General features: G+C 40.0%; 2 pseudogenes; one reads left to right on the top strand and one right to left on the bottom strand.

The window, feature by feature from the left end:
• Nucleotides 1–7,292: 7,292 nt before the first annotated feature.
• LOC143608042 (protein BASIC PENTACYSTEINE1 pseudogene) lies at nucleotides 7,293–8,642 on the top strand (annotated as a pseudogene).
• Nucleotides 8,643–9,093: 451 nt separating this feature from the next.
• LOC143608043 (putative clathrin assembly protein At1g25240 pseudogene) lies at nucleotides 9,094–10,069 on the bottom strand (annotated as a pseudogene).
• Nucleotides 10,070–16,549: the final 6,480 nt, after the last annotated feature.

Genomic DNA, 16,549 nt, shown 5'->3' with positions numbered 1-16,549 from the left:
AATTCGATCACCAAATTGTGATTTACTAAGAAAACAAACATTGTGCTGGTTTGACCAAAATCTAACCCTTGCATCAAATATGATAAAAACAAAAATGCATAGTACGCACTTGATTAGTGGTTAGTAGTTGCAAAAAACAAGTCCTGTATCCCTCTTAAATATATCTAAATAATTAGGTGTATCATCTGCAATTTCATCATGGTGTTGTTGAAAAAACTTCATTATTTGTAGTTGTCTTTTATTCTGCAAATTGAATCAAATTCATTGACATCACCATCACAATAGTATGTTTATTCATTGGAAGAACTAGCCTAATCTATTTTTTGTTTATTGTTTCAGGCTATGTAACATCCTAAAATTTATAATGTTGAATAAAGAAAGTTATGTTAGTGATTTCGCGTTTTAATTATTAATATCGAGTAGGAGCGGGTCATGGACTTAGATTAATTGAGATAGGATAAATGAGAATGGGATTTCAGGGATATAAATACCCCCAAAATCCCAAAATATCTCATTTCTCACCAAACTCCACACACACTCCACACACTCCTCAAAACACACACATTCTAACCGATCAAGATTCGAAGCCGAGACCCGAGATTTTGTTCATAGATCTGAGTTGGTAAGGTAAGAACAAATCCACCGAAGCTAATATTACTGAAAATGGTTAGGATTGAATGGGTTAACCGGACCCGAAACCCAAAATGCCCAAATCGGACCCCTAAAACGTCGATTTTAGGCCGATTTGATGGTTGGGATTTGTAGGCGCCGATCATACGATTCCGTGGGTACCAAAATCGAGTTATTTGGCTAAGAAACGAAGGAGTTATGGGCAAACAGATCTGCAGCGCGATAACTTCGCCTGCAAGATTAAGTTCGCCTGATGAACTTCGCCTTCAAGCGTAACTTCGCCTTCAACCGTAACTTCGCCTAAGGATAACTTCGCCTGAAGCCAAGTTCGCCTAAGGTATAACTTCGCCTGAAGCCAAGTTCGCCTAAGGTTTAACTTCGCCTGAAGCCAAGTTCGCCTAAGGTTTAACTTCGCCTGAAGCCAAGTTCGCCTAAGGTTTAACTTCGCCTGAAGCCAAGTTCGCCTAAGGTTTAACTTCGCCTGAAGCCAAGTTCGCCTAAGGTTTAACTTCGCCTGAAGTGAAGTTCGTTTTTAAAATAAATTAAAAAACCTAATGGAAAATGTGTTAAGGCAGTTATCGAAAATAAAATTTTTCCAAGCTGACCTGGCAGCTTAACCCCAGCCAGGGGCTCTGCCCCTTGGACCCCGCTAGGGGCTGCCGCCCCTAGAACCCCGCTGCCAGGGGCGCTGCCCCCGGACCCCCGTTCGTTGTGGGTCATATATAGATAGAAATACAAAACGAGTAGTAGTAGTTAATTGATATGTGTAAATATTATACAGTTAGCCGAGCCCAGTTAAAGAAAGGAATTACGATCAACGGCGAGCGTAACAGGATCCAGGTGAGTTTCTAGCCCCATTTATGTGTTATGTTTTCGGGGCTGTGTGCATACTCAAAATGTTTGTTAATACGCTTATCCTAAGAGATAAGTGTATGCTTTATGTGAATAATGTGAAATGTATGAATGATTGCTTGATGGTACGTGAACGATCTTCGGATATTGCACGTACTGTCAGGTTGTAACGCTATGTATAAGATAAGTATGATATGTATGCTTATGTGTATGAAAGTGATAAAGTTAATAAAAGAAGGAAATGATGGTTGTATGGTAACGAAGAGGGAATCGAACCCTACTAATATTCGAGAACTAGGGAACCGAACCCTACTAATATTCGAGGAAAGAGGGAAACCGAGCCCTAATAATACTCGTGGAAAGAGGGAAACCGAGCCCTAATAATACTCGTGGAAAGAGGGTACCGAGCCCTAATAATACTCGAGGAAGGAGGGTACCGAGCCCTAATAATACTCGAGGAAGGGGGGGTACCGAGCCCTAATAATACTCGATGAAGGAGGGTACCGAGCCCTAATAATACTCGAGGAATGTAGGGCGTAATGCTCTTTATAACGAAAGATATGAAAGTAAGTTAATACAAAAGAAAGTAAGAAAGTAAGTAAGTAAGAAAGTATGAAAGTAAGTAAGTAAGGAAGTATGAAAGTATGAAAGTACGAATGAAAGAAGATAATGTTATGAGAATGGTATGATTATGTGATTATCTAGAACTCACTCAGCGTAGCTGACTTTTAGTATGCACGCAGGTGAATAGGATGAGGCAGCTCGCTTGAGGAGACACATGGCGCTGAGCAAGAATCTGGCATCTGAAGACTTATGATGTGTTAATTTTAATGCTTTAATGTGAAAGACAATGAATGCTTTGAGACAAGTTATGAATTATGTAATGTTTTATGAAATTTTTATATTCCGCATAAATGTTTTAATTAACTCTGATATTTAGAACTGTGTTCATGAGTAAATCCAACACGAAAGTAGGGTTACCGGTAACGGGGCCTTACAGGCTAGGTGGATACCATTCTCCATTCTTCATGTGTGTCATCTAAGCGTCACCAACAGTTGTTGATTGTGTTGGATCTTAGGGTAGCCACGCGCGAATAAGGGTTTGAAGCCAAGTATTTACTCGTCTAGAGTATCCTTAGCGAGAGCCTAGATATATTTGGAACAACACTTGTAATTGAAGTCAATCAAGATAAAGATTCGACACCTAGGTGATAATTTTCTTCCCGATTAATATTTTTAGTTTGTTTGCTTGTTAATTTGTCGTTCAAATTAACTAATTTTTCTAATTGATTGTTAGGCTAGGTACTGAGAGAGATTTAGTATCAAAAGTTTCATACATGTCCACTGATTAATATCATGTTTTTACCAGTGTTATATTGTATTTCAGTACTTAAATGTGCCTAGTTGTATTTACTTTAGTTTGTGGTGAAATTAAACCCTCTTAAAAACCGTGTTAAACATTTGTTTTTATACGTGTTTTTTCACACATCAGACGCATTCCCCTAGGGCGACTTTAACCCTTGAAATGAAACCTAGCATTGTGCACAAAAGTGGAGCATTAAAAGCCGTCCCAATGAAAACTAACGTGGACCCTATGCAACTTGGAATGAGTTTCCGTCCTAAGTCCTACAATCCTTTTAAGCCACAAAGTGGTCCAAAAGATATACAACATTAGGAACCAAATCCATAAAGTATATATGTGATAAACATTTTTAGTTTTTTGTTACAAATGTTCTGTTTTGAAGTTTTACATAGGTTTTTACTTATCTTTGGATAGTACATTGAGACGTGTTTGTGATTTTGGTTAAGTTTTAATTTTATTAATTTGAAAACGCATACCCTAATGGGTATAAAACTAGTTTATAAATAAGTTGAAGTTTGGTCACTCTTAAAAGATTAAAGCTTACTTTGAAGAAATTGGGATTTACCAATTTAAATAAACACGTATTATTTATTTGGTAGCCAAAAATTTATATAATTATATATATTGATGCAATTTTCATTATATGAGTAGAGGCTGTTATTTATGTAAAGGAATAAATGAAAGTAATAAATAAATTGGTAATTAACAAGCTGAAATGATAAAAGGATTTATGTGATAAGTGATGACAGAAGACCATGATGAATCTTGGTCGGGTAAAATTGTTTGTTATCAAAAGCATGTGTGGGGGTAAGGTTAATAGGATAAGAAGAGGGGGGCCATCTATATGCATGGTTAGAAAATTGCGTTTAGACGTTGACTACTTAATGTGTAATCCCCGAGTACTCCCCGTCTAAGCCGAGTATTCGGTAAGTAATTCCTGAGTACTCCCTGATTAGGCCGAGCACTTATAATTTTTCAATCGATCGATTTGACACCGCCTAACAGCTTCTACGACGCTGCTTTTATGCCATGGAATTAGTGAAATATCTAAGCAATTCGAAGTGAGGATCAACTTAGTTGATTCCTAATTTGAACTATGTATACACCATAGTGAAGTATAGTGAAGGATGGTATGCTTAAATGAGGTCTATACATATATTTTCTTTGCACCTGTAAGAGATGTATGTGTGTCGAATTCTAAAATTTGTCGGAATGGAACTGGAAGCGTGAGGTGAGGCAGGGATGGAGTGGAGCAAACTCAAAAACTACACTTCATCGCATGTGCAGTTCTATCCATAGGATCGAATGGAGGATGATTGGTCCAGATAAGAGAGCTGAACATAATCGTATTACAACAAAACTATAACTTATTAAGAAATGAGTCAAGCTCAAGTAAAAATGTCTTATAAGAATTGGTTTTAAGGTTTTGACCTTTGGGTAATTAACCCTCTGCATATATACAGCATTTGCATTAGGTATGTGTGTTATGCGGTTTTCTAGTATTTACATAAACAAGTCCGGCTTCTAGTGGGATGCTCAAGTCTGTCTGTTAAAAGCTAAAATTAAGTCGAGCTTAAACGAGCTTGAGCACATGCTTCACTTATCTAGCTCAACTAGGCTCGTGATACGAAAAAAGGATATTTTTTAAATAAGTTTTTGGTTTAATACATTAAATATACATTTAGATAATAACTATTAGGGAAAATTTCCAAAATATCCCCTCCCTAAAGAGAGATTCCAGATACACCCCCCAAAAATTCAAATTCCTCATGCTCCCCTTACTAACCGTTGTTGCCGCTACGTTAAGAGTTCAAGATGACATGTTTCTAAACTCGTCACCTCCTAGCTATGTTAGCATAAAACTTGTTGCCACCCCGCCATGCATGTTAGCTCAAAGCCCATCATTCCCCACCATGTTAACTCAAAACTCATCGGCTCCCCGCCATGTTAGAGCATTCTCATCCGGTTCCCTAATTTTTTATGAGTGGAGTTTGTAAATTATAGGGTGGGGTTTTGAGTGGTTATGAGAGTAAATTATAAGATGGAAAGAGAAAAGATAGTGATTTTTTGTAAATTTTGGAAAATAGTAGTGATTTTTTAAATTATAGGTTGGAAGAGAGAAAACTGTAATGATTAGAGTACAAAAAGATATTATTTAATTAAACAGAAGAGAAGAGAGAAATATTGTGTTTTTTAGTGTATTATAGATATAGGAATATGAAACCGGATGAGAGTACTCTTAGCTATACTGAAAATAGGAATCCTAAACTAATTTAAAAAATATTTGAATAGTTTTAATTTTATTGATTTTAAGTTATTGTATATAGGATTTTGGATAATATAATATGATTAAGAAAAATCATGCATACCATCAAGATCATTTTTATGTATAGATTGTTTTAGATATAATTTTTTGAATAACAAGATTTATTAGATTTAATTTTTAAGCGAACATAGCGGAGAGGCGATGGGTTTTCAGCTATCATGGCGGAGAGGCGACGAGTTTTGAATTAATATGGCGGGTAGCCGACAGATTTTAATAATTTTTATTTTATGCTTTGTTGCATACATTGAAAATTTTATGGTCGCTAAGTGCGCACAACTTTTAATAATTGAGATTTGAGCATCGTGAAAGTACATTGAATAACTTGTGGACTTGTAGTCTGATAAAATAAGCTAGCAAACGGATTGACTTAGCAGAGGCCCAATAAAACCTTATTGAACCAACCATTAAGCAAAACATCAGCCCAATAACAACATTCCAAGTTTCCAACAATTTTGTCGTTAGCATTTTCTCCATTAAATAATTCTTCCAATCCACATGAGTCTCGTCATAAAATGAAAGTTTATTTACGTTGTCGGTTGTTAAACAAAGTAGAACGAAAATGTACTTGATAATAAGTTGATTGCGAAACTATAACCGTAATTATAACTATATCTTTAAGTATAACTATACGAACGATAAGTTTATTTTTCAAACATATAATTAACTAAGGCATGAAAGTACGCTTAGTATCTATCAATTTGCCTAAAGATAACACAACGAAGAGTATATCATTGTCTCACTCATGTTTTATTTTTCAAACCCGGTTATTTACAATATGGCTGATTAATAAAAATACCATTCAATGGGTCTGGTTCATAAACCGGTAAAGACTCGCGAGACCCGAACTAATCAGATCCAATTATTTATAATATGGTCAGGTCCCGAGTCTTAAGAATACCATCAAATGAGTCTGAGTCAAGTCTCATGGACCTGAACTATTTGCACACGCTAGGGCTGTCACTTTTACCCGAAACCCCGCCCGAAAAAACCCGTACCCAAACCCGAACTAACTCGACCTGAAAAACCCAAACCCTAGAAAAGACTAGCCCTAACCCAAACCAAAGTAATTCGGGTTGGTTCTCAGGTTAGATTTATAAGTTTCGGGTCAACCCGAAAAACCCGAATAAACTTATAGTTTTGAAATTAAATATATTTTTAAGTATAATATGTTTAGTTTTAGTCACTAAAGCTATCATAATCTGAGCCTAATCGACTGTTGTCATCTCAAATTTATGGATCGATTGTTTTTGTTAATTTTTGTTTTTCGTTTATTACTAATAGCAATCGTAATCGAACAACCAAATCACGTCTTATTGAAGACGATTATGATTTGAGTTAGTTACTTAATTTTACTCTTCTTTTTAATTGTTTTATGACTTTATCAAGTTATGTTAGTTTATTATTTGATTATTTGCGTTACGAGCAAAGAAGAATATATTGTTTTAATTTTAGCGTTGAAATTTTTATTTTTTTTTTGTTTTTAGTTTCATTTACTAGGACACATGAAACCCGATTAACCCAACCCAAAGAAACCCAAACCCGAATTACCCGAACCCGAAAAACCTGTAAGAAATATAGGTTGGGTTTCGTGTTAAGATTTACAACATTTGAAACCCGAATAACCCGACCCAAAACTCGAAAAACGAACCCAAAAAACACCCCTAGCACACGCTAGACGTACAGTTTATAGTAAAGTGACATGTAGCCTTTGACAATTCGTTGTATACGCATGTAGCCTAATAAACCAACCAAATTAACAGGAGTTGATTACTAAACAAAAGAGGTAACACTATAAATATTACATATACTTTTATAACTCAAAAGTTACAAAAATTATATAACACAAATAACTTTTTATTTTCTAAAAAGGTATTTATTTTTCCACTTTTGATTAAGACGAAAATGCCCCCAAAATATACTCAGATAGACAGACACCTTGCTGCAAGTTGAAGCAACACTAAACATATTTCCTTTTACGTTGAAAGTAGAACTATTTTTTATAGATAGATACACAACCAAACTCACTCCCAATTTCAACCTTCTCTTTCTCTCTCCTCTCTCCTCTCTCCATAAGATCAAAACCCTAAAGACTTGTTTACCCACAGGTAATCTCTCTCTCTCTCTCCATATATACATACATACAAACTCTTGTCTCTCTCACCTCCAAAAAGATTATATTTTTACAGCTTATAATCTGTTTCTTGTATCAAGATCTGAACTTTACCCCTATTTGTTATGAAATTATTTGTGGGTTGTCTCTAATTTTGATTATACATCACTGTATTCATGTTCTTTATGATTCTTGATCATGGATCTGTTTGTATTTGTCAGTTTTAGCTTAGATCTAGCTTAGAAACCCTAAAAATTGAATCTTTATTACAAAATTAGGGCTTTTTTGTTTTTAAGTTGTTAGGTTTTGATTGTGCAGCCATGTTGAAATTAGGTATCAAAAGATTGTTTTTGTGTGATCAATTTGGGGGAAATTGTTATAAAGAGAGTAAATTGTTAATCTTTATGTTGGTTTCTTGTTTATGGGTGTTTAGATTCAATGGATGATGATGGGTTGAATATTCGAAATTGGGGTTATTACGAACCGTCGTTTAAAGAACATCTCGGCCTGCAACTGATGTCGCCAATGGTGGACCATAGAGACCAGAAACCGTTCCTTCCGAACCGAGAAAACCCGTTAATGATTAACCCGAATGTGTCGACTTACCACCACCCGCACACCCGGGTCGTTTCTGACCCGCCCGTGCCCATGAACTACATGACCGACGGCTGGATACAACGAGAACGACTCCACGTGTCACACCCGATTCACATGGTCCCGCCACTCGATTTATGTAAAGACCCTGTTATTAATATGAACGTAGACGATAATGTGGTTGTTAATAAAGATGCTGGTGGTAGCAGTAGTGGGAACGGTGGCGGGTCCGTGAAAAAAAGAGGATCCGTTGCCACCCCTGCACCCGATACCACTGCTGCTAAACCGTCAAGATTGAAGAAACCGAAAAAGGGTCCGTCGGGGCCGAAAGAGCGAGTGAAAACCATAAAGCGGGGCGTCGAAGTGGTGATTAACGGGATTGATATGGACATATCGGGAATCCCGATACCTGTTTGCACATGTACAGGGGCGCCTCAACAGTGTTACCGGTGGGGGTTCGGTGGGTGGCAGTCGGCGTGCTGCACTACCACCATATCAATGTACCCGCTCCCGATGAGCACTAAACGACGTGGGGCGAGGATTGCGGGCCGAAAGATGAGTCAGGGGGCTTTCAAGAAGGTTCTAGAGAAACTAGCTTCTGAAGGGTATAATTTTGCTAATGCTATTGATTTGAGAAGTTATTGGGCTAAACATGGTACCAATAAGTTTGTCACCATCAGGTAGATTTAACTTTTTAAGGTTTAAGTTAATGAAAGTACGGTGTTCGGTCTGGTGTCGGGTCGATGTAACGCGTTAACTGTAGGTTATGATGAACTCTGTATTTTTTTTCTTTCAAAAGAATTGTTGTTTTCCAGATGGCATTCTTGAATATTAATCTTGAGCTCAGTTTGCTATATTGTTGCTATTTACATGTTGTTTAGAATGTTAAGAACATAGCATTCATATTATTTCGGTATAGTTTGGGTTAAATCGGGTTTCGGTTATTCTGGTTTTTGATGTTTAAAGTTCTAAGCAAGGCTTAATCCTAATAACGATCGATTTTTGGTTAACGGTTTTTGGGTTAATTGGGTACATGTGAAACCGGGTTGGTTTAATCGATATAAATAAAATCAACCAACGGGCCTAAAATGGTCTGTTCAGTATTGTATAACATAAGAACACAGATTTAGCAACCTGTTTGTGTTGGATATCAAGATCAAACATTTCGGTTTGTATTGAATATCAAGATCAAACATTTCGGTCATACCCGACAATATTTTAAGGCATTTTAGGTGACGCCGAGTCGGAAGGAATTGGGCTTTGTTGGCTTGAATCCCTATTAATTACCTGCTCGAGTGCACGAATATCGTGTTCATTGATGTGCACGATTTTGGGGCATTCGGAAGCTTTAGCGACCCCGAAATCTGTGCAAAAACTGATGTACCGCAATAGATTGTCGGCTTGAACGGCTGCTTTTTGTAGAATCAAGAAAGCCATTCGGGCTTTTGGTTTCCTGAGTATATTCTCACGATAACCGCAGCAATCCCGTTACAAATTCGAGTATAAATATCAAATATCTCAATAACAATGCAATCCATTGCTCCAAGAATCAACACATTCATCATCTTCTCTCTTTGTGGTTTGATCTCAAGCAACATATCTAACAACTCTTGAAGGTTTTCTAACCAAGCAAGGTCTTGTGTCATAGAACGCTTTGCCCTCGGTTTTGTCCCGCTTCGGAGACTCCCATCTTTCTGTACTTGTGTGTGTCGGAACATGAAAGACGCTTTCTTATCGAGATATTTGTAATAAGCTCGAATGAACGCCTCATGATGAGGCAAATTAGGGTTTCGGTCTTTGAAACTCGAGAGATCAAATGGTAAACGGCCAATCTTTTGGACCGCAGGTACTTTGCAACTAAGGATCCCATGCAAAAGCATTAGACCTTTTAATGCAACCGTCCAGTTGTGGGTCCTTTCCATCCTTGTGGTAAGGGCGGACAAGACTGGATGGACATTATATCTTGAAACACGAATCCATGCAAATATGCGTTGAGCACTTTGGTAATCAATGTGGGAGTTATTGTGGCTGGTGGCTTTTATAACAGCAGCCGCAATATCGGGATTCTGATATGTTGAACAAGGAGTCAGATTCACTAGGAAAAGACTGCTTGCGTCTTTTAACACATCGGAAGTGTGACATCTGCCCTGATCCGACCCGACCCAGGTACCCGTTTCTCTGACCCGATCCCTTTCTTTTATGATTTAGTATTTATTTATACTTATATTTTACTTTTAATAATAATAATGTATTTTCCTTCCCGCCTCTTTCTCTCTCTCTTTCTTTCCGCCGTCCCGTCCCTCTCCTTCTCTCTTTCCGCCTTCTTTTCCCTCTTGTCGCTGTCCCGCCCTTACGCCTTGTTTCCCTCTTTTTCTTCTAACTCTTTTGTTCCTTCCCGCCTAAGGTTGTCTGCGCAGACCCCTTGCAAGGAAGCCTGCGTGAAGACCACCTGTTTCAGCGATTCGTGAGACGAACTCTTCTCGCAGCGCGCTTAGGATTTGTAATTCTTCTCGCAGCGCGCTAAGAACGGTAGTTCTTCCCGCGACGCGCTAAGGATTAGTAGTTCTTCTCGCAGCGCGCTAAGAATCGTAGTTCATCCCTCGACGCGCGAAGAATTATAGTTCTTCCCGCGGCGCGCGAAGAATTTTAGTTCCTCCCGCGGCGCGCTAAGAAATGTGATTCTTCCCGCGACGCGTTAAGGTTGGTTCTGTCTGCCTTCGCGCTCGCGCACTTTTGCCTTCGCGCTCCAGCCTTCTCGCGCTGAACCCTTTGAGTTTCCTTCTGTTTAATCTAGCCGTTGCTTTTGTGTTGTCTTATCTTTTGTGCTGTTGACCTAATCTGCTTTATGTCTGAAAAGTTACTTTCGGCGCAGCATGCGCGCCAACCCCATTGGTTGGCAGATAAAGTGACTGACATAATCTTTTGAGATCTGCTTTTGCCATGCTTGACCAGTACCTTTTTCTGACATCCGCCCATGCTTTTTACTGTTCCCTGACAGCTTTATCTTGCCCCCTGCAGCTGCCATATCTTTTGATATCTTTTGTTTTGTCTTGTTCTGTTTGTCTTGGAATCTTTTCCCCTTTTTCTGGATTTATGTCTCCTAGGGTTTCTCTATAAATAATAACATTATTTTCCTAACACTACACACACAAAACACTTAATCTCTCCTGTTTTCCTTGCTCTCTGCCGCCTCCCTCTCTGCCTCCGTCTTTCTTCCTGTTCTGCCTTGCTTTTCCGGTAATGTATAATATATAATATATATAATAATTTACTTATTAATTATGCTAACTTATAATCAAGTCTTAAAACAAATCGTTAAAACAATAATCTTTAATTATAGGTTAACTTGTGCTTGTTTAAAGTTGGTTTTTGCTTTATCTTACACCACATCGTTTATCAAGTGAGTAATCTCGTACCTAATCCCTTTTTGCTTTTAATGTTTTGGGATGTTCATGTGTTCATACAAACTTAGAGTCTTAAACTGTTTATGAACTTTAGTCGCGCAGTATCCCATGTGTTGAGGACGTAGACTTGGCTGTTTATTTGTATGTGTGGATCATTAACCGTCTTGTCGGTCTATTCCGCAGTTCTCATGGTACCATTAGATGAACACGGGAGAACTATCGTTTATGATTTTCTCTTTTGTTTGCACATACACAGTTTGTTTTGTTTGTGAGCTCAATTGTGAGCACTGGCAGTCTTATGAATCTTAGAGTTGGTCCCGATCAGATTACACCCTTGTTGAAAACCAGACATACACATGTTGCGCGCAGATTTATTGTTATCTATGTATTGTATTAAACTTGATTTCTCACCAACACGCAAGTGTTTGACGTTTATTTTAACACATGTTCAGGTTTGCAGTAGCTGTTTTGGAGTTCGAGGACACGTATGAAGTTTTCTTTATTTTGGACCTAGAATAAAATGTATCAAGACAAGTTATTGCTGTTCGAATATTTTGATTTATAATATATTGATTTATGTTGGTTTATTTATATCTTATGTATACGTTGCGCATGCGTGAATGAATATATTTATTAAATATTGACACCCAATAGTGTCACGAGTAATGAAACAATATGTGGCGCCCCGATGTATAATCCGCCTTTGGTCGGGGTGTTACAGATTGGTATCAGAGCTCGTTGACTTTAGGATAGGTGGTTAGACGTAACGGCCTAGAATACCTAAGAGTCCCTTCTCGCGCATGAGAGAAATCTCATGTTTGCGCGCTTATTGTTAATTACTCGTTATTTATGAATATGCTCGCGCTTACGCAGTATATGATTTTATGTTTTATTTCGCGATATTTCGATTTTTGTTGAATTTCGATTTTTATTGATTTTACTTACATATTCGTTTGTTGGATTTGAAAATCCGAAAAGTCATGGTGATACATGAATAGTTGATTTTCAATTTCCATTTACGATTATGTTCTGAGGTTGGAGACTTGAAAAGTCATGGTGATACATGAATTGTCAACCTCCAATACTCATTTTCTTGTATGTTTTATATTGAAGATTGAAAAGTCATGGTGATACATGAATCGTCAATCTCCAATACTCGTTTGCTCGTATATTTTAAAATTGGGAATTCGGAAAGTCATGGTTATACATGAATTGTCGATTCTTGATTCGAGTTTGTTACCTTTATTAAGTCTGCATTTAGGGTCATTTATTTTACTTTAACTTTTGACAGTAACTGACTCCGTGAAACCAGGCTTTATAAGATTAAAACTTTGTGCTAAAACCAAGATATTAACTAAAATTAAAACTTTTATAGAATGCCTCCGCTATCTCGCCGATTTCAGAGAAGAGAAGCCTCGCGCATGCGTAGACAGCAACGGTCCCAGGAAATGGCCGCCGCGATAGCCCAAGCCTTGAGCCAAAACAATACCTCCAGTTATAACATTAAGTCCTTTAACGCGGGTAACCCTCCAAAGTTCACAGGTCTTGATGGAGCCACCGTGATGCTCCAATGGCTTGAAAAGATTGAAAACACTTTCCTCCACACCCAATGCCCCTCAGACAGACGAACCCTGTATGCTTCCAGTGTCCTGGAATCTAGAGCGCTTACATGGTGGAATGGAGTAGCTCATGCGCGTGGCGCAGAGGCTGCTTCTAGCATGACATGGGAGGAATTCAAGGAAATTCTTACGCGAGAATTCTGCCCTCCCAACGAAGTTAAGCGCCTGGAGGAGGAATTTTGGAATCTTAAGCAGTACAGTGGTGAAGCGCGCGAGTACGCGACGCGCTTCCACGAGCTAAGCTTACTGGTCCCTCACCTTGTTACCCCTTCCCGCCGAGCAATCGAGAAATTCCTTGGGGGTCTCCCCATGGAAATTCAAGATTCTGTATGGGCCAGAAACCCAGTAACCCTCTCTGACGCCATCGAGTTGGCCGCTGTGCTCAGCGACAACCATGTCAGAGCAGGAACCCTGTTCCTGCGGGGAGCTGAGAAGACCAAACTCACCAAGACCGCCCCTGAACCAACAGAAACCAAACCAGAACCCTCAAACCGTAACAACCTCAAGCGAAGGCGCAAAGCCTATGCGCTTACCAACCCGCCCATTGTCCAGCAACCCATTTACCAACCCCCAGTTTATGCGCCTAACCCACTGTCAACCTACCCAACACCTGTAGTCCACAACTATGCCTTAACCAATCCAGCACTCCCTGCCCCGCCACTTAAGAAACCTTACACAGGAAACCACCCCTTTTGCCCAACCTGTAGATTTCACCACCCAACCCAAACCCCGTGTCGACTTTGTACCCGATGTGGCCGTACTGGTCACCTTGCAGAAAACTGTAGAGTCCTTCTCGCCAATCCAATTGCGCCAACACCACCAGTCTACCCGCAGAACCCACAACCAACCTACCAAACCCACGACCCAGAACGTGCTTTAACTGCGGTGATCCCAGTCATTTCCGGAACGCGTGCCCGAGACTACAAGTGCAAATCACACAAGCGAATCCGGTGAACCAGATTTCGAACCAAGTGACGCGTGGACGAGCTTTTAACATAACCGCGCACCAAGCGCAAGCGAATAATGACGTAGTTAATGGTACATTTTTGCTTAACGGATTTTATGCTTCTGTACTTTTTGATACTGGCGCCGATCGAAGTTTTATCTCTCGCGCTTTTGAGCAGAAGCTTGCGCGACCGCGCAGCGATTTAAAAGAAAATTTTTCAGTTGAATTGGCTAACGGCGAAACTGTTTTAATTAACTCTGTGATTAAAAATTGCACGCTTAACCTTAACGAAAACGATTTCCCGATCGACCTCATCCCCATGCCTCTTGGAAGCTTTGATGTTATCATTGGTATGGACTGGCTCTCGAAGAATCGCGCCGAAGTTATTTGCGCCAAGAAGATGATTCGCATTCCTCAAGAAAATGGTGATCTTCATATTTACGGCGAAAAACCCTCCAGTGGTCTTAAGCTTATGTCTTGCACCGAAGCCCAAAGACTCATGCGGAAGAAGTGTGTTGCATTTCTAGCCCATGTGGTTAAACCCGATGAAGGAAAGAAGAAGCTTCGCGATATCCCTGTCGTGCGTGATTTTCCTGAAGTTTTTCCTGATGATCTTCCTGGTATCCCTCCCGCTCGTGAGATCGAGTTCCGTATTGATCTTGTCCCTGGTGCTTCCCCCGTAGCTAAATCTCCTTATCGTCTTGCACCCGCTGAGATGCAAGAATTGGCAAGCCAACTTCAAGAGTTGACAGCTAAAGGATTCATCCGCCCTAGCTCTTCGCCCTGGGGTGCTCCGGTGTTGTTCGTTAAAAAGAAAGATGGATCGTTTCGCATGTGTATTGATTACCGCGAGTTGAACAAACTCACCATTAAGAACCGGTATCCCTTACCGCGTATTGACGACCTCTTTGATCAACTCCAAGGTGCCTCTTGTTTCTCGAAGATTGATCTCCGCTCTGGCTATCACCAGTTGCGCATCCGCGATGAAGATGTCCCGAAGACTGCTTTTCGAACTCGTTATGGCCATTTTGAATTCTTGGTCATGTCCTTCGGTTTGACCAACGCACCCGCCGTTTTCATGGATCTAATGAATCGGGTGTGTAGGCCTTTCTTGGATAAATTCGTGATTGTGTTTATCGATGACGTTCTGGTGTATTCTAAGACCAAGGCCGAGCATGAGCAACATCTTCGGTTGGTGTTGCAAAAGCTCAAAGCTGAGCAACTCTATGCTAAGCTTTCCAAGTGCGAATTTTGGTCTGATGAAGTACAGTTTCTTGGTCATGTTGTCAACAAGATGGGTATTCATGTCGACCCATCCAAAATTGAAGCAATCAAGAACTGGATTACGCCATCCTCTCCTTCTGAGATCCGTTCCTTTCTGGGCTTAGCTGGTTACTACCGGCGATTTATTTCGAACTTCTCAAAGATCGCATTGCCTTTAACAGCTCTAACGCACAAAGGTAAATCGTATATTTGGGGCTCGAAGCAAGAAGAAGCCTTTCTAACGCTCAAGCGATTGTTGTGTGAAGCTCCTGTTCTTGCGCTACCTGAGGGTAATGATGATTTTGTCGTGTACTGCGATGCCTCCAACCAAGGTCTCGGTTGTGTTCTTATGCAACGAGGCAAGGTTATCGCTTACGCATCAAGGCAACTTAAGGTTCATGAAAAGAATTATACAACTCACGATCTCGAACTTGGTGCAGTTGTTTTTGCCTTGAGGATCTGGAGACACTACCTTTATGGTACTAAGTGTATCCTTTACACTGACCATAAAAGCCTTCAGCATATCTTTGATCAGAAGGAACTTAACATGAGACAACGCCGATGGAACGAACTCATCAGCGATTACGATTGTGAGATCCGGTATCATCCTGGTAAGGCTAATGTGGTAGCCGATGCGCTCAGCCGAAAACCCTGCCAGCTTAACTGTATTTTGCCGCGCACGCATCTTCACTTTGCGCCGATTCAAAGCAACCTTGAATCGCGTATTCGTGACGCGCAGCGCGCATCCATCAGTAATGGTAACCTTCGCGCCGAGTTAGCGTGTGGCGCGGAAGCTCATTTTGTGCCCAATCTGAGTGGAATTCTCTGCTATCTTAATCGCATCTGGATTCCCTTTGATGAGAATCTTCGCGCTGATATCCTGAGTGAAGCGCACAAATCTCGGTATTCCGTTCATCCTGGCGCTGATAAGATGTACAAGGATTTGCGCATTACTTATTGGTGGCCCGGTATGAAGAAGGATATTGCTGTGTTCGTAGCTAAATGTCTGACTTGTTCTAAAGTAAAAGCTGAACACCAACGCCCATCTGGTTTGCTCGAACAACCAGAAATTCCTACGTGGAAATGGGAATGTGTAGCGATGGACTTCATTACCAAGTTACCTTTGACAGCAAGCAAACATGATAGCATTTGGGTAATAGTGGATCGTTTGACTAAGTCTGCTCACTTTCTGCCCATTCGTGAAAACTACCGTGTTGAGCAACTCGCGCAGCTTTATGTCAAAGAGATTGTCTGCCGTCATGGTACTCCTTTGAGCATCATATCCGATCGCGATGGCCGTTTTATATCTCGCTTTTGGAAATCTCTCCAATCTGCTCTAGAAACTCGCTTGGACATGAGTACGGCGTATCATCCTCAGACTGACGGTCAGTCTGAGCGAACTATTCAAACTCTTGAGGATATGCTCCGATCTTGTGTTCTTG

This window comes from Bidens hawaiensis, unplaced genomic scaffold (genome assembly GCF_021521415.1).
Source record: "Bidens hawaiensis isolate Kalapana, Puna unplaced genomic scaffold, B.hawaiensis_p1.1 tig00094980_1, whole genome shotgun sequence".
NCBI classification, from domain to species: Eukaryota; Viridiplantae; Streptophyta; class Magnoliopsida; order Asterales; family Asteraceae; genus Bidens; species Bidens hawaiensis.
Note: the sequence above shows the minus strand (reverse complement) of the source record. Positions and strands in the feature narration are given on the sequence as shown.